We start from the raw sequence: 15,819 nt of genomic DNA, 5'->3' as shown, positions 1-15,819 counted from the left end.
TGTTCAGGCTCTGAGTTCAAGCCCCAGGATTGGCAAAAAAAAAAAAAAAAAAAAAAAGGGAAGAAGAAGAAAAAGCTCAGGGACAGTGCTTAGGCCCTGAGTTCAAGTCCCATGACCAGCACATACACAAAAAAAAGATGGCTATGTTGGCTTTTATTATTAAATAGTTGTACATTCTAAGGCTTACATTTTCATATATCACGTAATAAGTACAATGCGTCTTAGTCAATGTCACCCCTTCTTTGTTCTTTCCCTTCTCCCCCTCCCATCCCTACCTCAAGTTACATGGTCTGTTGGCTTTTTTGTTGGTGGTGGTTGGTGGTCAGTCCTGATGCTTGAACTCTGAGCCTGGGTGTTGTCCCTGAGCTCTTCATCTCAAGGATACCACCCTACCCCCTGAGCCACAGTGCCATTTCCGGTTTTCCAGTGGTTAGAAATGAGAGTCTCATGGACTTTCGTGCCCAGGCTGGCTTTTAGCCAAGATCCTTAGTTCTCAGCCTCCTGAGTAGCTAGAATTACAGGCATGAGCCACCGCGCCTCATAGCTTTTTAAGTGACAAAATCTAAGTTTTTGGATGTGTCAGCTGGGGAGCTTATTCCCTACTTCTTTCCCTGTGATGATGTCCCTTCCTTGCTCCTCTGTCACACCATTTGTGACTTTTTCCTTGGAGAGCCCCTGGCCTGTGGGGAAAGCCTTGTTAGCCTGAAGGAGCACACAAGTGGCATCAAGAAGCTAGCTGCTCCCATGAGCCCAGATCATTTCCCAGAGCTTTGAGGAACAGCCTGGGCTTGGGCTGTCTCCCATCCCCTTCAGCCCTGGAGCCTGCAGAGCTCTCAAGGATCCTCGTGGTCCTGGCTCAGCTGGACCCCCAGCACAGGGCTGCGAGGCTCCTGACCTGCACCCAGACCCTGCTGTCCCAGGAAGAGTGGAACAGATGGAAGGACTTGAGTCAAGAGAAGCTGACAAGGAGGGGCCATGATGGAGAAGCCTGTAGGGGCTGAGGAAAGCAGGGGAGAGTGGGAAAGAAACTTTCGTGGTGCCATGTGAGGGAGCTCTAAAGTGAATCAGCCCCTACAGAAAATACAGTGCTCTTCCAACTCCTCTTTACATTCTTGTTGAATGAGTATGGCTTTTTGAAGTTGCTTGTGCAAAGATTTTGCAACCTCCCAGTGGCTTTTGACACCTATAGCACCCTTCAGGTCAGCTATCAAACCAGCTTGCTTATCAGGTTATTGGAGCCAGGATTGTTAGTTTTGGATGGGGAAATCCTGTCTTGCAGTTTCCTTCCTCCCTCATCTGAGCTGGGCCTGAAAGGATAAGGAGGCCTTCCTGGGCCTGGATCCAGAGAACACACCCTCTGACACCCTGATCCTTCTTATCTTTCTGGGGGCACAGTCACTGAGAGGCTCTTGCAGTGGAGAACCCTGACCGGTAAACACCTGAATCTCCAGAGCCTTGGAAATGGCCAGTGTTAAGACTTTCTCCATTTATCCTAGGAGAAACAGGAAGAGTAGTGGCTGGGAGATTTTCTATAGCATCAAGCATGCCCTCCTGCTGGTGAGCCCTTTATCAATTAGATTGGATGGGCCATTCCATAAGACCCTGCCCAGCACAGCACATTGCACATAGTAGGTACCATGGAGGTGCAGCCCCAAAGCCCCACGTTAGCAGTATGCTATGGTAGCCAGTAGTGGTGAAACTTCAGAGCATGAATCTACGTTCTAATAGTTGCTTAATCGTGTGTGTGTGTGTGTGTGTGTGTGTGTGTGTGTGTGTGTGTGTGTGTCTCGGTCTGTCAGTACTGGGGCTTGAACTCAGGACTTAGTGGCTGTACCTTAGTTTTATTACTCAAGGCGGGTACACTACCACTTAAGCCACAGCTCCTCTTCTGACTTCTTGCTGGTTAATTGGTGATAAGTCTCCCAAGCCTCCCTGCCTGGGCTTGCTGCAGTCCTCAGATCCGGCCTCCTGAGTAGCTAGTGTTACAGGTGTGAATCACTGGCATCCAGTTGTTCAGATTTAAAATCTTGACATGCTTGTGAAATGCTGCTTGGTTTTAATTAATTGATTTAGTTACTTTACTTTTTTTTTTTTTTTGGCCAGTCCTGGGGTTGAGCTCAGGGCCTGAGCACTGTCCTTGGACTTTCTCAAGGCTAGAGCTCTACCACTTGAGCCTCAGCACCACTTCTGGCTTTTTTCTATGTATGTGGTACGGAGGAATCGAACCCGGGTCTTCATGCATGCTAGGCAAGCACTTTAACCACTAGGCCAAACTCCCGGCCCCTACTTTTTTTTTTTTTTTTGCCAGTCCTGGGGCTTGAACTCAGGGCCTGACCACTGTCCCTGGGCTTTCCTCAAGGCTAGAGCTCTACCATTTGAGCCACAACACCACTGCTGGCTTTTTTTCCCCTCTATGTGGTACTGAGGAATTGAACCCAGGTCTTTGTGCATGCTAGGCAAGCTTTCTACCACTAGGCCAAACTCCCTACCCCTGGTTTAGTTACTTTCTTACTTAGCACAGATACTGGGGCTTGAAGAAGGAACATCGGGCTCTCGGCTGGCTTTTTCAGTTTAACACTGGTGCTCTACCACTTGAGCCACATTTTCACATCTAGTTATTTGTTGGTTAATTGGAGGTAAAGAGTTTCTCTGATTTATTTGCTTGGGCTGGTTTTAAACCTCAATTACCAGATCTCAGGAGGCTGAGTTGCTAGGATTATAGGTAGGAGCCGCTAGCACATTCCTAGGCCTCTTGGGCATCTTGCAGTCTCTCCAGGAGCACTGAAAAGGAGGGTCAGGCAGGCCCTGTGCCTCTCAAGGCCCTGTCCAAAACAAAACAAAGCAACAAAAAAAAACCAAGTTGTGCCCCCATCCCTCAGTTCTGGGGCAAGCACTAGCCAAAAGGCCCTGGCTTTGCATCAAAGGGAAGTGACCCGACCCAAGGAAAAGCCACAAAAAGCCTCCACATGCGGTAATCCTCCCTTTCTAGTTAATATAGAAGTTCCTTGTATGTAGTCAGCCAAGCAGGCCCAGTGGCCCATGCCTGTAATCCTAGCTACTCAGGAGGCTGGGATCTGAGATCCCACTTTGAAGCCAGCCCAGGCAGACAAATCTACGAGAGCCTTATTGCCAATTAACCAGACAAAAGCCAGAAGATATGGCTCAAGTGGTAGAGCACCATCCTCGAACAAAAAAGCTAAGCAGCTCTTGAGTTCATTACCACCTCCCACACAGATTACATCCGAGTTCATGTTTACCATTTATCTCTACTTACCTAAGTCCCACTTGCCCTGTGTAGAGCACAGGTAAAGATTCCTGGACAAATACTTCTGAGCCCCCACAATCGCAGGAAGTGGTGAAGGAGGAACCCCGGAAAGGCAGCTGATCTTCTGTGAGGTACACTGGGCCTCCCTGTCATACTCCTTCAGACAGGTGCCTGTGACCAGAGCTAGACAGACACCACATCCTGCCGGCTGCACCTGTGTGCCTGGCCACAGGGTGTGAGGAGGGGCTAGGCGGGGAGCAAGCGCCCTGAAGGTAGACCCCAGGGAGATGCCTTGTCAGAACCGAACATGGGCAGTGGTTGATAGAGACAAAGCCCTATTGGATTGATGCTAAAACCCTCTTATGACCTTGAGTTCCCCTAGGCCTCACCTGAGTAGCCCATAGCCCCAGGTGAGGGTCTGCTGAAAGGCTGTCTGCTCTCACAGTGCCCTTCCTTCCTGCCTTGCTGCTGCCACCTCCTGCGACCAGGCTCAGATCACTCTGGAGAGGAATGCAGTATTTTTGTTCCTAAGGACGGGGGGGTAGGAACCTGCCCTGTCCCTCTATTATATGCCAGCCCTGGGGTAGGTGCAGAGCATAAGCACTGTCTTGTTGACTCTCTCAATGACAATCCTATGAGGTGGTCATTTCCTTGCCTGGCGCTACTCAGAGTGGTTGGTGACTGGGCCAAGGTCACCAGATGGTGTGGTGATTCAAGCTCAGTGAGTGACCTTGAGTCTTATGTAATATATAATTCTCATGTTGTGGAATCAAATATGGTTAGTCCACAGTCTTATTCCAAGTCTCAGAACTGCTTTGCAGCTATAAAAAGGAGTCCCAAGGCCTAGTGCCTGTAATCCTAGCTTCTCAGGCTCCCAGGCAGAAAACTCTGTAAGTCTCTTATCTCCAGTTAACTACCAGAAGGTCTGGAAGGGTAGCTGTAGACCACTAGCAATAGAGCACTAAGTGGCAGAGTGCTAACCTTGAGCATAAAAGCTCAAGGATAGCATCCATGCCCTAAGTTCAAGACTACTGGCACACTCGTGTGCATGCACATGTGTGCACATGTGCAGTTAGGCTACCTGGGTTGACCTGGGTCTGCTTAGTGACATTGGACCTCAACAGATGATAGTGATAGAGCAGAGAGAGCTTTCCCATTTTTACATGGTCAGTTCCCCAAATCAGAATATAGATCAGATAAAGCATATCTCTCTCTCTCTCTCTCTCTCTCTCTCTCTCTCTCTCTCTCTCTCTCTCTCTCTCTCTCTCTCTCTCTCTCTCCCTCCCTCTCCCTCCCTCCCTCCCTCTCTCCCTCTCCCTCTCCCTCTTTTCCTCTCCCTCTTTCCCTCCCTCCCTCATCTTTCCCTCCCTCTCCCTCTCTCCCCATCTCTCTTTGTGGGTCATACCTGTAGTTCACATCGTAATCCCAGTTACTCAGGAAGCTGAGATCTGAGGATCACGGTTCAAAGCTAGCCCAGGCAGAAAAGTCTATGAGGCTTTTATCTACAATTAACCGGCCAAAATGAGAAGTGGGGGTGTGGCTTAAGTGGTAAGAGCACCAGCCTTGAGTGAAAATGCCAAACAAGGCAGGGGGAGGGAGGAGAGAAATTGTATGTTTTGTGGGAATTGAACCCAGAGCCGCAAACTCACAGTGCATATTAAGCAAGCACTGTATTGCTGAGTTATAACTGCAGCTTTGTAACTAAGACTCTTAACTGAAGGCCTCAAGCTTGTGTGGTGAGGTCACCTGCCACCACATAAGCTCCACTGGCCTGTGCTCAGGAGAGGAGTTGCTGATTAAGGAAACTCTCCTGCCCCGACTGACTTAGTCCTCTGCATTTCATCGCTACCTTCCTCACACCAGCCAGAGTGGCCCTAGGCCTAGACCCCGGGCCCCCTGCTGTCCCATCACAATCTCCAGGTGTGTCTTCAGGCTGCACATTCCCGGGCCATCCTAGATAATTCTGATTGCAGAGATGAAGGAATCTTCACACTGAGGACTCTGAGCCTGCGTAGCCCTCCCAGAGTGAGTTTGAGAAACGTTGCTTGCATACTCAAGCCGCACTAAACAACTCTGTCCAGCCCATTTCCTCTTCCTTAGACAACTGCTTCACTCCCAGTTTTCTAGGTTAATAGCCAGATTAGTAGTAGTGGCAGGGGTGGCAGTGGCGGTGGCAGCGGCAGCGGTGGCAGAGGCGGCAGCAGCAGCTATAGCAATAGATCTCTCTGTCCTGGTGCTGCAGAGAAACATGCTAGTCTCCTCCTGAGAAGCAGCTCCCTCCCAGGTGCCCTCTCCAGAGTCTCACTCTGGCTGGGCTGTGGCCTTGCCCTGCTTGCCCTGCAGCATGCTGGCTAGTTGACAATTTGGGGGAACCCCAGAGGGAGCCACAGAAGCAGCTGCAGAGGTGACAGGGAGGGGCAGGTTTCCCAGAGGGCTGGCATCCTCCACCTGAGTATTGTCTGTCCTCTTGCCCTGGCAGAATCCCTAGTGCCCTCCTCTGCTTGGCCTTAACCTTCCCTCCTTCCCATGCCTTCTGCCACCATGCATCAGTCCAGTATATCCTCCACTTTTTCCTGGTGTCTGTTTCAGCCTCTGTTCCCTCCTCTGAAGTCTTGGCTGAGTGGGACTTCCCCACAGCGGCCTGAACATTTGGATTCATTTTTCAAAATCACTGTTCAAAATCCACTCTGAGATTAGTGTTAATTGGAGGGGTGGTGGAGGCGTGGCTGTGTTGGTAGAGAGCTAGGGATGCAGGCTGTGTTGGTGAAGGCACCAGGGATGTAGGTACCTCCCTCTGTGGTACCTAGGAGCTAGCACATCTCTCATGGCCGTTTCAGTGGTCATATCCCTCATGTATCAGAGTGGTTATAGCAGGCTCTCCTCTAAGCATGGAGAAGCCCTCCAGTAGGTGTGTAAGGAAGTTGGTGTCTGCTTCAGCTCTGTGGAGATCTGTCTGGAGATAGTTTCCTTCACCTGCATGGGGTGGGCCTTCTGCTCATCATCTCACAAGTGAGTAGAGTAAGACAAGTGCAGTCACATCTGGAGCACTTCCAAGACACCCATTGCTATCTGCTTCGGCATGTCATGTCCTCCCTGATGCCATTGCAATTTGCCATTATTCTGTGTTTGTTTCCATGTCTCCTACTCTGCCTTTCCACCAGAATGCTTCTCTTGTGGGACCTCAGAGAGGATGCAAGGAGGGCAGTGTTCAGAGCTGTTTTCTGTGGCTAGGGCTTTGAGACTCGTTTTTGTCCATCTGATGTCTTTGAGAAGCTTGCTGATGCCTCACACCTGTACTACTCGCTATTATGGAGGCTGAGATCTGAGGATCACAGTTTGAAGCCAGCCCAGGCAGGAAAAATCCATGGGACTCTTATCTCCAGATAATCAGCAAAAGCCAGCAGTGGAAGCATGACTCAGATGGTAGAGCACCAGCTGTGAATGAAAAAGCCCAATGAGAGCATGAGGCCCTGAGTCAATCCCCAGTGATGGCATCAAAGATAAAAAAAAAAAAAGGGTCTGGTGCCAGTGGCTCACACCTGTCATTCTAGCTACTTAGGAAGCTGAGAGCTGAGCATCGTGGTTTAAAGCCAGGAAAGTCCATGGGACTCTTATCTCCAAGAAGGCACTTAAAAATCAGAAGTAGCACGGTGGCTGAAAGTGGTAGAGTGCTAACCCCGAATGAAAGAGCTCATGGACAGCGCCCAGGCCCTGAATTCAAGCCCTATGACCAACAACAACAACAACAAAACTGAGCCCTAGAAATGTGACTTAGTGGCAGAGTGCTTGCCTAACATATGTGAAGCCCTGGGTTTGATTTCTCGGTACCACATCAACAATAAATAATTTAATGTAAAAATAAAATGAAAGGGTCTGGGAGTATTGCCTACTGGAAGAGTACTCACCTAACAGGCACAATAACCTGGGTTCCATTCCTTGGTAACACATACATAGAAAAAGCCAGAAGTGGTGCTGTGGCTCAGGTAGAAGAGTGCTAGCCTTGAACAAAAAGTGTCCAAGGACAGTTCCCAGGCCCTGAGTTCAAGCAAACTGGCAGAAGAAGAAGAAGGAGGAGGAGGAAGAAGAAGAGGAGGAAGAGGAGGAGAAGGAAGAGGAGGAGGAGGAGGAAGAAGAAGAGGAGGAAGAGAAGGAGGAGGAGAAGGAAGAGGAGGAGGAAGAGGAGGAGGAGGAGGAAGAAGAAGGAAGAAGAGGCAGTCGCTGTCTGGGAAGTTATGTAGGGACAAGTACAAACTACATTTCCAGGACTAGGGCTATAGCTCAGTGGGAGTGTGTTTACCTGGCTTGTGCAAGATCATAAGTTTGATCTCTAGCACTGCAAACAAAACAGGGACCGGGAATTTGGCCTAGTGGTGGAGTGCTTGCCTGGCATGCACAAAGGCCCGGGTTCGAGTCCTCGGTACCACATACATAGAAAAAAGCCAGAAGTGGTGCTGAGGCTCAAGTGGTAGAGCTCTAACCTTGAGAAAAGTCCAAGGACAGTGCTTAGGCCCTGAGTTCAAGCTCCACAACTGGCAAAACAAACAAACAAACAAAACAAATATTAACTAAATAAACAAAATGATCTCTAGTCTATATTTTTTTCAGATCAACTGTAAGCACCCCACTAACTGTGGCCTTGACTTCCCAGGCTCATACCGCATTCCAGTTCCATGTAACTCAAACACTCAGGCTGGAACCCAACTGGTGGCCCTGCCACAGTGACAGAAGCTAGTCTACAAGCAGGGAAGGGTATGAGAATGCAGCCGGCCGGGACCAGGGGGCTGGGCTTCCAGTCACCTGTAGCTGAGACTTCCTGTGTACCGTGCACCACACCACCCCTAACAACACCCGGCAGGCATCCTTGCCTCCTCTGCCTTCAGACCCACCCTCTGGGAGGGGTGCCTGGGACTGCAGCTACCGAGCATTTCTGAAGAGCTGCCGTCCCTGATCCCAGCCTGGCAGGCAGCCGGCACTCCCTAGCCCGGGCCGGGTGACAGTTACTGATTATCCAGATACACACAGCCCAGGACAGGCTGGGTTAGCTTCAACTCATGCCTCAGCTCACACCTGCATGGCTCCACACAGCAAGCCCTGACCCCAGGAAAGTCCCTGGGATTTGTAGGAAAAGGAAAAAGGCAAGCACAATACATTCTGTACCAGAGCCTTCTGTCCCTTTCTGGCTCTTCCATAATCCAACTAGTTGAACCTTGGACCTCACATTCCTCTTAGCAAGCCCCTGAACCAGGGAAGGAGCCAGGTCCCTCCTCCTAGTCACTTTTGAAGCTAGAGCACACAGGCGGGGCCTGGCTCCTCTTTAAGGCTCCCCTTGCCTGTTGGTAGCCCTTCTGTCCCCACCTCCTCACAAGTCTACTACACAGAAGGAGGTGGCTGGCAGGCGCCTGAGCCCTGGGAAATTCCCCGAGGCCAGGCTGCCAGCTGAATATCATTAGCCCTGTGCTCCCACAGTGGCCACACTGCTTGCCAAGGTTCCTGCTTTCCACCATTTGTTGGCAGCTCCTCAGAACAGCTGAGCTCCAATCCCCCTTCACTGGGAGAAAAGCAGGAGCTAAGAAGAGAACAGTCCAAATGCAGAGACCTGCTAGGCATCCGGGAGTCACACTTATAATCCCAGCTACTCGGAATGCTGAAATCTGAGGATCAGGGTTCAGAGTCAGCCTGGGTAGGAAAGTCTGTGAGACTTTTATCTCCAACCAACTACTAAAAAGCTGAAAATGGGGATGTGGCTCAAAATGGTAGAGCACTAGATTTAAGCACAAAAGCTTAAGGACAGTGCCAAAGCTCTGAGTTCAAACCCCAGGACTAGCACACACACACACATGCACACGCACATAAAGAAGCAGAGATCTAGGTTTGGGGACCTGTCTTAAAGCTGTCTCCAGAATCATCTCTCAATTCTCCGAGCCTTGCCCTCCACCCTTCCTTACTGATTCCATGATCTAGTTGAGGCTCCATTTGCAGCCAGCAGCTGCTGGCTGGGGGTTTCTGTAATCGAAGCCTTGGGAACAAATGGGGGCTTGGCCACAGGGCTTCAGCTGTCCCAGATGACGTACTTCAAGTGGTTTTGCTTTTGAGGAACCTGCTAGCCAGGGCCTCCACCGATCCATACACGGCTTAAGACCTCCACTGGCCACAGCCCCATTCCCCTACTTCCCCACACCTCCTGCCTCACACCCACTTCTCTCCAGACCTGAGCTCCTGGGGCCAAGGACAGTAGGGCAGACATTGCTAGTGTATTTACTTAGCCCTGGAGTGATTCCAGGCTGTGCTGATACTCAGAGACAGCCTGAGACATGAGTCCTGACTTGAGATTAAATCTCTCTCTGTCTCTCTGTCTCTGTCTGTCTCTGTCTGTCTCTGTCTGTCTGTCTGTCTCTCTCTCTCTCTCTCTCTCTCTCTCTCTCTCTCTCTCTCTGTCTCTGTCTGTCTGTCTGTCTGTCTCTCTCTCTCTCTCTCTTTCTCTCTTTGTCTTCCTTCCTCCCCTCTCACACCAGCTTGTGAAGAAGGTATAATACTTCAATTGGTAGGACAAAATTTTCTGATCCTGAACTTCCCTCTGGATGCCAGAAGAGTTACTTAATCCCTGCCAGCTAGTACCATATAAACAGAAAACGCTCCAAGTAGCCAGGCACGGTGGCTCACGCCTGTAATCCTTGCTACTCAGTAGGCTGAGATCTGAGGATCAAGGTTCAAAGCCAGCCCAGGCACAAAAGGGCCTGAGACTCTTATTTTCAGTTAACCTCTAGAAAATGGAAAGTGGGGCTTGGCTCAAGGGAGAGTGTTCAGGCCCTAGAATTCAAGCCCCAGGATTGGCCCTTACATACACACACACACACACACACACACTCAAAAGAGAAGTATTATTCTTAATACATATTCCTTTCTTTTACTTTCTTAGCTACATCAGATTGGATAACATGGTCCTGGTATTTTTCTGAAAAAATACATATACTTTTTAACACATTTATTTAACTTTTCATAAAATTATAGTAATCTTCAGTGTTGTACTTTTGTGGGAGAGAGCTAGGCTGGGTCCCTATTGTTTCAGGGCCATCTTGCTTCAGTGTTGTACTTTTATATGTCAACATTTTTTTTCCAGTTGTGGAGCTTGATCTCTGGGCCTGGGCACTGTCCCTGAGCTCTTCAGCTCAAGGCTACTGCCCTACCCCTTGAGCCACAGCGCCACTTCCAGTTTTCTAGTAGTTAATTGGAGATAAGAGTCTCATGGACTTTACTGCCCGGGCTGGCTTTGAATCATGATCCTCAGATCTCCTGAGTAGCTATGATTATAGGTGTGAGCTACCTCGCCTGGCTCAATATTTTTGTTAACCACAATTAGTTGTACAAAGGGGTTTTATTTTGGCATGTCCATACTATTTATCTTAATCAGATATCTTGCCTCATAACTTTCTTTCATTTTTCCTTCCCAAAAATTTATTATTAAGTTTGAAACTTCACTGGGTCTTCTCTGTAGACATGTGTGTATATATGTATGTATTTTGTGCTTGCACTAGGACTTGAACGCAAGGCCTCAAGTTCCCACTTGACTTTTTCCACTCTCTATTGCTTAAACTTCTACTTCCAATTTTTTTTGCTGTTCATTGGCGGTAAGAATATCATAGATTTTCTTGCCCTGACTAGCTTTGAACGTAGATCTCAGAACTCAGCTTCTTGAATTACTACGATTACAAGTATGAACCACTACACTGCATGGTGTCAGCCCCAGCAATATTTTTATTTATGTATTTTTTGCCTGGGACTTGAAGTCAGGATCTGGGCACCGTCCTTGAGCTTTTATGCTCAAAGCTAGCAATCTACTACTTTGAGCCACAGCTCTACTTCTAGCTTTTTATGACTAATTGGAGATAAGAGTCTCACAGAATTTCCTGCTCAGCCTAACTTTGAACCTAGATCCTCAGATTCTAGTCATCTGAATAGCTAGAATTATAGATGTAATCCTAGATGTGAACCTAGTGCCCAGGTCTACCTCCTGTAGAAGTACTTAGATATCTGAAAAGCTCAGACAAAATTCTACAAAAGAAAGGAAGTTCTCAATATTAATTTTTCACATTGCATTGTATACATGTCGTTTGGTCTCTGATTTCCTAACAGAGAACACTCAACCGCTGTGAAGAGTGGGGCTGGGCCGTTCTCTGTGTGACCTTGAGTGCTTTCCCACTCCTCCCTCTCTTCTGTAGGACCAGGATGATTCCACACAGGCTGTGGGTGTAGGGAAAACTCAGTCCTGACACGTAGAGGTGCTCAGTGAATAGACTAGTTAATAATGATATTCCCCGGGCCCCCTGACCTGACCCTCCGGCTGGCTTCCTCTTGCTACCTCACATAAGCATCCCGCCTTGGCAGAAGCCATAGAAATTAGATGGTGTTGGTCAGCAGTGCTGTTCTAAGCACTCTGCGTGGATTAGACAGTTTTGTTCTCATGCCCCTTCTTAGATATGTGTCAGTATTGCCCTCCTGTGATAGAGCACCGTGCTTAGGACAACTCACTTGGCAGTGGAGCTGGCTGCACACCAGGGCAGGCTGGCTTCTGATTACATGGACAAGCCTCTTGACCTCTGGCTGCCTTTTGGTGTTAGTCAAAGGGATGACTGTCCAGAGAGAGAGAGATCAAAGGGAGGGAGGAGAGGAAGTCTGAATTCATATCCCAGATGCCCTTTCTGTGAGGTCACTCAGGCTGGCCTATGACCCTGGAAGGAAGGTCACAGCTTTTCTCCCAGACTCCAATAAGTAACATGAATGAACTTCTTCCATACCCATTCCCAGCTTTGTAAACCATGCCTTTGAACCAAAACAGCTGCTACCTGCGGCTCTCTCTCAGTGTTAGCTAGAACAGAGCTCCAGTTGTCTTGGGCCTTTTCAGTGTACTTCTCATGTTTTTAATTTCAATCATTAAAAAAAAAAATTTCAGTGGGTATAAAAGGTACACAGTGAAAAGTCTCAGAAGCAGAAATGTAGCTCAAGTGGTAGAGTGCCAGCCAGCCTTGAGAGAAATAAAAAGTCAAGTGAGAGCACAGGCTGAGTTCAAGCCCCAATATCAACACATACAGGCACACATGCATGCACGCACACACACACACACACACACACACACACACACACACACACACACACACACGCATAAGAAGGAGGGAAGGGAAAATGGGAATATGATGGGAGATTTATTAAAAGTATATTGTATGCATGTATGAAAATACTTCAATAAAATGTCTTCATGATATAAATGTATACTAATTCAAAAATAAGAAAAGAGGACTGAAAACAAGCCAGAGAAACTATCTCTTGTGAGAACTGGCCCTCATGGAAGGCAGACCTGGAGGGGCAGGCTCACTCTCCATGTGCAAGTGACTGGATCACATGCTCATCTTCTCTTACAGAAAATGTGCCACCCCCCACAGAGGCTGACTGATGGGGTTTAGATTCTCATAGGCAGAGTGTAGTGGAATGAAATCAGGTGAATGCAAACGAAGAAAAATGCAACATGCTTGTCTTGCATAGATTCCTCGCCTGCTCACCCTCAAGTCTGGATTGCTGTGGTGATGAGGCTGTTTGTTCAGGCCAGTCTCCTAGTCTGAAAAAGGAAAAACAAAAGGCTGAATACCTGAAGGAGATCTCTTTCTTGAGCATCCTCATCTCTCTCTCTCTCTCTTTTTTTTTTTTTTTTGCCAATTTCTGGACCTTTAACTCTGGGCCTAGGCTCTGTCTTTGAGTTTCTTTTGCTAGCACTATACCACTTTGAGCCACAGCACCACTTCCAGCTTTTTCTGTTTATGGTACTGAGGAATCAAACCCAGGGCTTCATGCATGCTAGGCAAGCACTCTACCACTGGGCCATATTCCCAGCCCCCTCCCCATTTCCTGAGGGTCAGTGCAAGGATACTCTGAGTATCTGAAGCTCCACCCTTCCAGACCTTCTTGGAGAAACTAGCCCAACTTACTAAAACTAAAAGGGAGGGCTGGGCATGCTAGCCACTAACTTGTAATCCAGCTACTTAGGAGACAGAGGTAGGAAGCTCATTATGGGAAGCCAGTCCATGCAAAAGCAAAAGACCCCATCTGGAAAACAAATTCAAAAGGTAAAAATGCCTGGAAGGTGAAGCTCAAGTGGTAGTGTCTGCTTAGCCAGCACAAATACTTCCAAAAAATAAAAGTCAAGACTATCCAACCTTGGTTCCCCAGGTGTGCAGGCCCACAAGCTGAGAGGCCACAGGACAGCAAGATGGGCCAGTCCCCACCCACAAAGGGCTTCCCAGGAAGGGGGCACCCACAATCTGACTAACCTCAGCTGCACCCTGAGTGGTGTCAGTGGAGGGCTTGAGAAAAGTACGAGCAGGGAGCAAGACAGGTTCAGAGAGGAAAAGAAAATGTCTTCCAGTTCTCTGAGTTTCTAAATTTAAAGTCGTTGGTGGGAGGTAAAAGACACAGGTCTAGATTTGGGAAGCTGCTTAAGAGAATTCCTGAGGCTTCTCTGCCCCTGGACGGGGGAGGAGGGCAGAGTTGTGATCTGTACAGGGCTAGTGGTGAGTTCCTGAGGACGGGTCTCTGCCTGGGCTTCCTGGGATAGTCCAGCTGAGGTGGCCAAGGGCTATGTTGGACATGCCCAGGCTTGGTCACAAGCTGGAGAAAGAAGCCTGTGTGCTAGGTACGGCACTAGCAAGGGAGGGCAGCTGCACAGAAACTGTGTGCTGAAGAAGCATGAGCCCAGCCGGAAGTGACCTCACGGGGAAGCCCAGCAGATGTCAGATGGACAGCTGGCCTAGGATCAGATAAGCTTCGCCCTACTGCCTACTGCCATGCTTGCATCCATGCAACTGGGCACAGGAAGTCTCAGGAACAGGATAGTGGGAAAGAGGACTGGCCAAAACTGGACTGAGTGAGATCCAGTGTCGGCCATCTCTGGGGAACAGGAATTAAAAGGAGGAAAAGTTGGGGTAGAAATATTACTTCTTATACACTTAATGCATACTTTGTTTTATTTTAGTGCCAATACTGGGGCTTGAAATGAGAGTGTAGCTCGGTTCAAGGCTGGCTCTCTATCACTTATGCTACATCTGAACTTCTGGATTTTTGATAACGGACTCAGACTTTCCTACCTACACTGGCTTTAAAGTCTGTCTCCTTAGTAGCTAGGATTATAGGCATGAGTACCCAACAATTTATTTTATTTTATTTTTTTGTGCCAGTATTTTTAGCCTTGTACTCTTGCTAGACTTGGCACTACTACTTGAGCCACACATCTATTTCTGACACTTGGCTAGTGAATTGGAGAGAAGGGTCTCATGAATTTGTCTGCATGGGCTGTCTTCTTATCATCTTTCTTTTCTTTTCTTTTTCTTTTTTTGCCAATCCTAGTGCATGAACTCAGGGCCTGAGCACTGTCCTTGGGCTTTCTCAAGGCTAGAGCTCCACTTCTTGAGCCACAGCACCACTTCTGGCTTTTTCTATATATATGGTACCAAGGAATCGAACCTGGGTCTTTGTGCATGTTAGGCAAGCACTCTACCACTAGGCCTTCTAATCTTAATCTTCAGATTAAGTAGCTAGAATTACAATTGTTATATTTACTATGCAAACATTCTTTCAATTGAGTCAGTCCCAGGCCTTTCTGTTTTTATTTTTCAGGTAGGGCTTTATTGCTTTGGTTTTGGTATTGGTCCTAGGGCTTGAATTAGAGGCTTAAGCAGTGTCCCTCAGCTTTTCAGCTCAAGGCTAGTGCTCTACCACTTGAACCACAGTTCTGTTTCTGGCTTTTTTTTGGTAGTTAATTGAATACTCTTACAGACTTTCCTGCCTGGGATGGCTTTTTTTTTTTTTTTTTGACAGACCTGGGGCTTGAATTCTGGGCCTGGGCAACTCTCCTCATTTCCTCCCAAGTGTCTGGGATTACAGAGGCATTACATTACATGCATGGCCAGCACTGAGTTTTAATTTATTTTACTTCATGTTTTGGTCAATTGTGGGGCTTGAACTCAGGGACTGTATACTATCCCTAAGCTACTTTGCTCAAGGCTCCCATTCTACTACTTTGAACCACAGTTCCACGCCTGGTTTTCTGGTGGTTAATTAGAGATAAGTGTCATGGACTTCCCTGCCCAGTCTGGCTTTGAACCATAATCCTCAGATCTCAGCCTCCTGAATAATTAGGATTACAGACAAGAGCCAATAGCACCCAGCTCTTATGTTTATTTATTTATTTTTTGCCAGTCCTGGAGCTTGAGCTCAGGGCTTAAGCACGTTCCTTGGGCCACAGCACCACTTCTGGCTTTTTCCCTGTATCGAATCCAGGGCTTCCTGCAGGCCAGCTCTTCAGCTGGCCCAGAGTTCAAGTCCTATGATCACCAAAAAGAAAAGAAAAAATACATTTCTCAATCATAATTTGAAACATGCAATGAAGATTGCAGTGAAATAGCATTTTTCATGAATCAGAAGGCAAAGGTTTACAGGTTTAATGAACTCTGATGGCCAGGGAGGGGAGGGAAGCAGTCTTGCTCAGTAACTGCTTATGGAGTGGAAATTGG

Source organism: Megascapheus bottae, chromosome 14 (assembly GCF_031878675.1).
Source record: "Megascapheus bottae isolate mThoBot1 chromosome 14, mThoBot2.hap1, whole genome shotgun sequence".
Classification (NCBI taxonomy): Eukaryota; Metazoa; Chordata; class Mammalia; order Rodentia; family Geomyidae; genus Megascapheus; species Megascapheus bottae.
Note: the sequence above shows the minus strand (reverse complement) of the source record.